We start from the raw sequence: 9,272 nt of genomic DNA on the forward strand, positions 1-9,272 counted from the left end.
CCTCTCACTACTACTACCACTACTACTACTACTACCCTGCACCTCTCCTTCCGACAGTATTTAAGTCTCCACACTGTCGCTTGATCTTCAGATAGTTCCTGATTATGGAACTGAACTTCTCCAGGCCGAGGGACTGACAACCTCAAATTCTACGACTTTAAGGGTGATGGACTGATTACATCGTCTTCACATCTCTACTGTTCCTGCCTACTTTCTGTATTCGACTGAAGAAGCCTACTGGGTAGGCGAAACGTTTCGGAATAAAGTTGTCTAACTGTTGCATATGTGTCTTACCTAACAACCTGTCGGTATTGTATACCATTTTGATGTTCATCTTGTCAGACACTGCAACACGTGGCATCTTGGTACAGAAAACTCCTTGGACAAGTTTTTCAAGTGAGAAGGGTTGGATCTGAGAGGGACATGACCTCTCAGTTGCCTCTCACTACTACTACCACTACTACTACTACTACCCTGCACCTCTCCTTCCGACAGTATTTAAGTCTCCACACTGTCGCTTGATCTTCAGATAGTTCCTGATTATGGAACTGAACTTCTCCAGGCCGAGGGACTGACAACCTCAAATTCTACGACTTTAAGGGTGATGGACTGATTACATCGTCTTCACATCTCTACTGTTCCTGCCTACTTTCTGTATTCGACTGAAGAAGCCTACTGGGTAGGCGAAACGTTTCGGAATAAAGTTGTCTAACTGTTGCATATGTGTCTTACCTAACAACCTGTCGGTATTGTATACCATTTTGATGTTCATCTTGTCAGACACTGCAACACGTGGCATCTTGGTACAGAAAACTCCTTGGACAAGCTTTTCAAGTGAGAAGGGTTGGATCTGAGAGGGACATGACCTCTCAGTTGCCTCTCACTACTACTACCACTACTACTACTACTACCCTGCACCTCTCCTTCCGACAGTATTTAAGTCTCCACACTGTCGCTTGATCTTCAGATAGTTCCTGATTATGGAACTGAACTTCTCCAGGCCGAGGGACTGACAACCTCAAATTCTACGACTTTAAGGGTGATGGACTGATTACATCGTCTTCACATCTCTACTGTTCCTGCCTACTTTCTGTATTCGACTGAAGAAGCCTACTGGGTAGGCGAAACGTTTCGGAATAAAGTTGTCTAACTGTTGCGTATGTGTCTTACCTAACAACCTGTCGGTATTGTATACCATTTTGATGTTCATCTTGTCAGACACTGCAACACGTGGCATCTTGGTACAGAAAACTCCTTGGACAAGCTTTTCAAGTGAGAAGGGTTGGATCTGAGAGGGACATGACCTCTCAGTTGCCTCTCACTACTACTACCACTACTACTACTACTACCCTGCACCTCTCCTTCCGACAGTATTTAAGTCTTCGCACTGTCGCTTGATCTTCAGATAGTTCCTGACTATGGAACTGAACTTCTCCAGGCCGAGGGACTAACAACCTCAAATTCTACGACTTTAAGGGTGATGGACTGATTACATCGTCTTCACATCTCTACTGTTCCTGCCTACTTTCTGTATTCGACTGAAGAAGCCTACTGGGTAGGCGAAACGTTTCGGAATAAAGTTGTCTAACTGTTGCATATGTGTCTTACCTAACATATTAACCTATATAAGCCAGTTTGGGGTTAGAGAGAGAGATAGATAGATAGATAGATAGATAGAGAGAGAGAGAGAGAGAGAGAGAGAGAGAGAGAGAGGAGAGAGAGAGGAGAGAGAGAGAGAGAGAGAGAGAGAGAGAGGAGAGAGGGAGGGAGAGAGAGAGAGAGAGAGAGAGAGAGAGAGAGAGAGAGACGAGAGAGAGAGAGAGAGAGAGAGAGAGGAGAGAGAGAGAGAGAGAGAGAGAGAGAGAGAGAGAGAGAGAGAGAGAGGAGAGAGAGAGAGAGAGAGAGAGAGAGAGAGAGAGAGAGAGGAGAGAGAGAGAGATGGAACACATTCGTATGGAACACATTCGTACAGCATAATGATGTCAACGAGATAACGTCAGTTGAACAAATGAAAATGCTGGCCCACAGATGGCTCCAACTTCATCCTGTTCCCTACTTGTATGTCTCATAACAATAAAAATGCTTTCAAATGAGCTGATGTAGGTAACAGCTCTTAGCTTGTCAATAAAGTTAGGAATCCTTAACCTGTAAATAGCTTGTCAATAAACCTAGGGATCCTTAACCTTGTCAAACCATGTGTAAAAAAAAAAAAAAAAAAAAAAAAAAAAAAAAAAAAAAAAAAAGAGAGATCCTTCATTTCTCGTTCCCTCATCACTCCTTCTTATCTCCTTCCGTCATCTCTCCCTTTCTTCCTCATCCCTTCCCATCTCATACCTCTTCCTTCCCCCTCATCTTTCTTTCCCTCACCCATCTCTTCCTCATGTCTCTCTTCGTCAAGTCTTCCTTCCTTCCTTCCTCATATCTCCCACTGGAGCCACTGTTATATACCAGACAAATCCATTGTATTGGCTGGTATTGTTTACCTCTCTCAACGTAAACACCTGCACCTCAATATCGGTCTCCTCTCTTCTCCTGTTATCATTTAGCTGCCTCTTCCTTCTCTTCTCTTCTCTTGTCATGGTTTTATTTACTTTACTCTCCCTTCTCCTCTCTTCTCCTATCATCATTTACCTGCAACTTCTTACTCTTTTTCTCTATTATCTTTTAGGTGCCTCTTGCTTCTCATTTTCTCTCTTATTATCTTTTTACTCTATATTGCTCTTCCCTTATGGACATATGCTCTCTTTCAAGTGTTCATCGTTTCTCCTGTTCTCTATTTACTTATTATCTCTCAGCTTTTTACTGATTCTGCTTTCGTCTGATTATTCTTTTCAGTTACACTTTATTTTATTGAAACATTTCCCTTAGAAAAATTACCTAACATTATAACAAGCGCAATTTAATTTAACTCATTCTTACTCCATCTAAACATATTTTAGATAAGTATACAATAATTTAATGATAAACAAACACAGTGAAATATATTTTTTTTTCAGTAGATTCCGAATGATTTTTGCGAAATTGCATACACAAATTTTCGCTTGCCTTATTCGGCAAGAAGAGCATTGCTATCTAACACAAAATCACAAGTTTTAACTATTCGGCACGACCTATATATATATATATATATATATATATATATATATATATATATATATATATATATATATATATATATATATATATATATATATATATATATATATATATATATATATATATATATATTAAATGCAAACACGTTGGGGGTTTGTTTGTTGTGTTTATTGAGTGAAAAACATTGTTTGTAGCTTTATGTTTGTGATGGGATTTTGAAGACTTTGAAACTTTCTGAAACCCAAGCCAGTTGTAGGTATCTTTCTCCTCCTGGTGGTGGAGAAAGACAGGTGGAGTCCGCTTTCCCACTCACTCTCTCTCTCTCTTTCCACCAATCATATTGCCCCCTGGCGCATCCATTCTCCACCACCCACAATGCCTACTTGAGCATCCACTATCTACCACCCTCAAGGTCTACTGGAGCAACCACTCTCCACCACCCACAATTCCTACTGGAACAACCACTATCTACCACCCACAATGCCTACTGGAGCATCCACTATCTACCACCTTCAAGGTCTACTGGAGCATCCACTATCTACCACCCACAATGCCTACTGGAGCTTCCACTCTCCACCATCCACAATGCCTACTGGAGCATCCACTATCCACCACCCACAATGTCTACTGGAGCATCCACTATCTACCACCCACAATACCTACTAGAGCATCCACTATCTACCGCCCACAATGTCTACTGGAGCATCCACTATCTACCACCCACAATGTCTACTGGAGCATCCACTGTCTACCACCCACAATGTCTACTGGAGCATCCACTGTCTACCACCCACAATGTCTACTGGAGCATCCACTATCTACCACCCACAATGTCTACTGGAGCATCCACTATCTACCACCCACAATGTCTACTGGAGCATCCACTATCTACCACCCACAATGTCTACTGGAGCATCCACTATCTACCACCCACAATGCCTACTGGAGCATCCACTATCTACCACCCACAATGCCTACTGGAGCATCCACTGTCTACTACCCACAATGCCTACTGGAGCATCCACTATCTACCACCCACAATGTCTACTGGAGCATCCACTGTCTACCACCCACAATGTCTACTGGAGCATCCACTGTCTACCACACACAATGCCTACTGGAGCTTCCACTCTCCGCCACCCACAATGCCTACTGGAGCATCCATTGTCTACCACCCACAATGCCTACTGGAACATCCGCTCTCCACCAGCCCCAATACCTATTGGAGCATCCACTATCTACCACCCTCAATGTCTACTGGAGCATCCATTCTCCACCAGCCACAATGCCTATTGGAGCATCCACTATCTACTACCCTCAAGGTCTACTGGAGCAACCACTATCTATGTCTACTGGAGCCCACAATGTCTACGGGAGCATCCACTATCTACCACCCACAATGTCTACTGGAACATCCACTATCTACCACCCACAATGTCTACTGGAACATCCACTATCTACCACCCACAATGTCTACTGGAGCATCCACTATCTACCGCCCACAATGTCTACTGGAGCATCCACTATCTACCACCCACAATGTCTACTGGAGCATCCACTATCTACCACCCACAATGTCTACTGGAGCATCCACTATCTACCGCCCACAATGCCTACTGGAGCATCCACTATCTACCACCCACAATGTCTACTGGAGCATCCACTGTCTACCACCCACAATGCCTACTGGAGCATCCACTATCTACCACCCACAATGTCTACTGGAGCATCCACTGTCTACCACCCACAATGTCTACTGGAGCATCCACTATCTACCACCCACAATGTCTACTGGAGCAGCCACTATCTACCACCCACAATGTCTACTGGAGCATCCACTATCTACCGCCCACAATGTCTATGGGAGCATCCACTATCTACCACCCACAATGCCTACTGGAGAATCCACTGGAGCATCCACTATCTACCCCACCCTGGACATCCATGCCTACTAGAGCATCCACTATCTACCACCCACAACGTCTACTGGAGCATCCACTGTCTACCACCCACAATGTCTACTGGAGCATTCACTGTCTACCACCCACAATGTCTACTGGAGCATCCACTGAAGCATCTATCTACCACCCACAATGTCTACTGGAGTATCCACAATATCTCTGGAACACCACGTCTACCACCCACAATGTCTACTGGAGCATCCACTCTCTACCACCCACAATGTCTGCTGGAGTATACCACCCACTCTCCACCACTGTCTACCACCCACAATATCTACTGGAACATCCACTGTCTACCACCCACAATATCTACTGGAACATCCACTATCTACCACCCACAATGTCTACTGGAGCATCCACTGTCTACCACCCACAATATCTACTGGAGCATCCACTGTCTACCACCAACAATGTCTACTGGAGCATCCACTCTCCACCACGCACAATGCCTACTGGAGCATCCACTATCTACCACCCACAATCCACTATCTACCACCCACAATTTACTGGAGTATCCACTCTCTGGAGCACCACGCACAATGTCTACTGGAGCATCTACTCTCTACTGGACCACGCACAATGTCTACTGGAGCATCCACTCTCCACCACGCACAATGTCTACTGGAGCATCCACTCTCCACCACCCACAATGTCTACTGGAGCATCCACTCTCCACCACGCACAATGTCTACTGGAGCATCCACTCTCCACCACCCACAATGTCTACTGGAGTATCCACTCTCCACCACGCACAATGTCTACTGGAGCATCCACTCTCCACCACCCACAATGTCTACTGGAGTATCCACTCTCCACCACGCACAATGTCTACTGGAGCATCCACTCTCCACCACCCACAATGTCTACTGGAGTATCCACTCTCCACCACGCACAATGTCTACTAGAGCATCCACTTTCCACCACCCACAATGTCTACTGGAGTATCCACTCTCCACCACCCACAATGTCTACTGGAGCATCCACTATCTACCACCCACAATGTCTACTGGAGCAGCCACTATCTACCACCCACAATGTCTACTGGAGCATCCACTATCTACCGCCCACAATGTCTACGGGAGCATCCACTATCTACCACCCACAATGCCTACTAGAGCATCCACTATCTACCACCCACAACGTCTACTGGAACATCCACTGTCTACCACCCACAATGTCTACTGGAGCATCCACTGTCTACCACCCACAATGTCTACTGGAGTATTCACTGTCTACCACGCACAATGTCTACTGGAGCATCCACTCTCCACCACCCACAATGTCTACTGGAGTATCCACTCTCCACCACGCACAATGTCTACTGGAGCATCCACTCTCCACCACCCACAATGTCTGCTGGAGTATCCACTTTCCACCACCCACAATGTCTACTGGAGTATCCACTCTCCACCACGCACAATGTCTACTGGAGCATCCACTTACCACCACCCACAATGTCTACTGGAGTATCCACTCTCCACCACGCACAATGTCTACTGGAGCATCCACTTTCCACCACATACAATGTCTACTGGAGTATCCACTCTCCACCACCCACAAAGACAGACAGTGAACCAACACCCACAAAATACCGTTGTGGTCGTCCGTATGAGTCAGTAATAAGAAGAAGCGGCAGTTTAAGCATTCTGGGCAGAGTGTCAGAGTTGACAGTTATTGCGACCAGGCATTCTTGTGGAGCTTAGAGCCTCGGAGCTCTTGAGCCTCGACGTAACACGTGCTGTAGAGCCTCTGTTATGAATGCTAACCTTAGCTCTTCCTCTCTTACGGTAACAACTCTGCCTGCTTCTCTCTTTGTCCTTCCTACGTCACCTTTTTCAAGTTCCTTCTTCAACTTTTCTGTTCATTCTTCACTTTTTCTTCTATTTTCACTTCTTATACGTTTTATTCTTCTAGAGAATTATTCTCTTTTTTTAACTCTGTGTACTCTTAGTACAAGAACAGTATTTAGACTGAGTGTTTTTGTCTGGTTGAATATTTTGCTTTTGTCATGGAATATTTTACTCGTCAGCTGTCACTATGATTATTATTATTATTATTATTATTATTATTATTATTATTATTATTATTATTGTTGTCATAATTATTATGAATACAATTATTATAATTTTAATTATTTTTATGATTGTAATTATTATTATTATTATTATTATTATTATTATTATTATTATTATTATTATTATTATTATTATTATTATTATTTGTAAGGACCATACATAGCCTCAGGAGGGGGTGGGTTTTGTGAAGGATATTCAAGTTTAATCCAAAGGAAGGGCGAATACAAAAGAGCCCATCAATAGTTCCTTGGATCAAGATCCCTTTACTAACAGCATGACGCTCCCTTAAAAGATAGACTTCTAATGTCTGCTATTGTTCAATTTTTCTTCTTATTGGACACTTTTTTTTTATCTCGGCCCCCCAGAAAATATATATTCCTATGTGGCAGGATTTTTGAAAACCAGTATTTATTTCTTGATTAAACGTCGGTCTCGTAGACTGCTAAGTTCAGAATTCGGGTCTTAACTCAAAAGACCAATGTCGGTCTCAAAATCAAAGTTAGCTACCAAATCTAATTTTTTTAACCGTTTTCAAAATTTAGTTCAAGGATCAGACAAGAGTTGGATAAGGATCATATTTGGTTGCCAGGCTGAAAGTTGGTTGCCACATTCAAAGTTGGTTACTAAGCCCCAAAGCATTTAACAAAACTCAAAGTGGCAACCCTAGGTCTAAAACTTTCTTTATCTTAAAATTTTGGCAAGGACGAGAGGTGGTGTCTCCGCTTGACGGGTAATTACAACAAGTTTCGTGACGAACTTAAATTAAATTTGGGTTGAGTCTTGCTGCTGGGCCGATGAATTTAATAATGAAACAACTTTAGAGGAGCAAGTATGTGAGTCCGTGATGTCGAGACTGACAGGTAAGTGCATCGCAAGTTTCAAGCAAAGACGGTCTCGTTTTGTGAGCAGGGAGCAAGAGCGAGCGAGAGCGAGGGATAGAGAGGGAGAGCGAGGGAGAGCGAGGGAGTTGAGGACAATGACATATGTAACATGCAGAGTATGTTACAGTTTATTCGGCATGTCACACTCCCATACAGGCTGCTTCCCAACCAGCGAACCGGGTGCTAAGGGTTTAACAATCAATAGGGACTCGTCGTTAAATCAGTACCTTGGTTCATTAACCATTCACAGGCAAGCCCGCCAAAGCTGAAGCAACGCAGTTCACTTGCGGGAAGCATTTGCAAACTTGCCTACCTGCTGGTTGAGTACGGTGCACACACTCTGGCTTCTACTTTGCCATCTGTCACCGTGTACACATATTATTCTATCTGTACATATTATACATAGTGTACATAACTGTATATAGTGGGTAAAAGCAAAATATACATTATAGTCTACTGCTGAGTTTGTTTGCTCCAATTCCCGACCAGGTCTCACAGGCCATTCATTACCTGTGTTCGTAATAACATCTCTTATTATGAAGGAGAATAAAAGACAATAATTCAGAAAAAGGGGGGAATGATTTTTCCGTGCAGTTACGTGTTTTTTTGGGCATTTTCTAATTTTTAGTTACAAACATCAGTTATCATAATTTTAAATTGAGTTTGCTCTCTAAACTTCACAGAAACGTCCCTAAGTTACAATGTTTATTATATAAAATTTCAGTAAACACATAAAAATATTTATTAAAATTCGGACAAAATCCAGCAGATGAATAAATTATACAAGCTGCAGGCAATGAGAGCAAGGAAAACTTCCTGCATGCACGATTAGTTAATTCCTATAAGAAATAGCCAATCAGAGCAGGAGAAAAAATCGTGCATGTTCAAAGTTTGCGTAGAGCGCTGGAAGTAGTGGATTAGACTCACATTCTTTATCGGAACTGCCGCTGCGTTAGTACCACATCCCTACTGGACGGACTCTCTTGCTCTCTCTCTCCCTCTCTCAGGAAGACGCGAGTAGCGGTGGTGTCTTGCACTTGTACAGACAGATAGATACATTCACAAACACATGCACACAAGCACACAGACAGACAGACACTCACACACACACACACACACACACACACACACAAAGAGGAGGAGGCCAAGAGAGGAGTACGAAGAAAACAACAGAGCGATGGTAGATACACTGGCTGAGGTGGCAAGAAAAGCTCACTCGAGCAGAGCAAAGTTACTGGTAATGGGCGATTTCAACCACA

Source organism: Cherax quadricarinatus, chromosome 37 (genome assembly GCF_038502225.1).
Source record: "Cherax quadricarinatus isolate ZL_2023a chromosome 37, ASM3850222v1, whole genome shotgun sequence".
NCBI lineage: Eukaryota > Metazoa > Arthropoda > Malacostraca > Decapoda > Parastacidae > Cherax > Cherax quadricarinatus.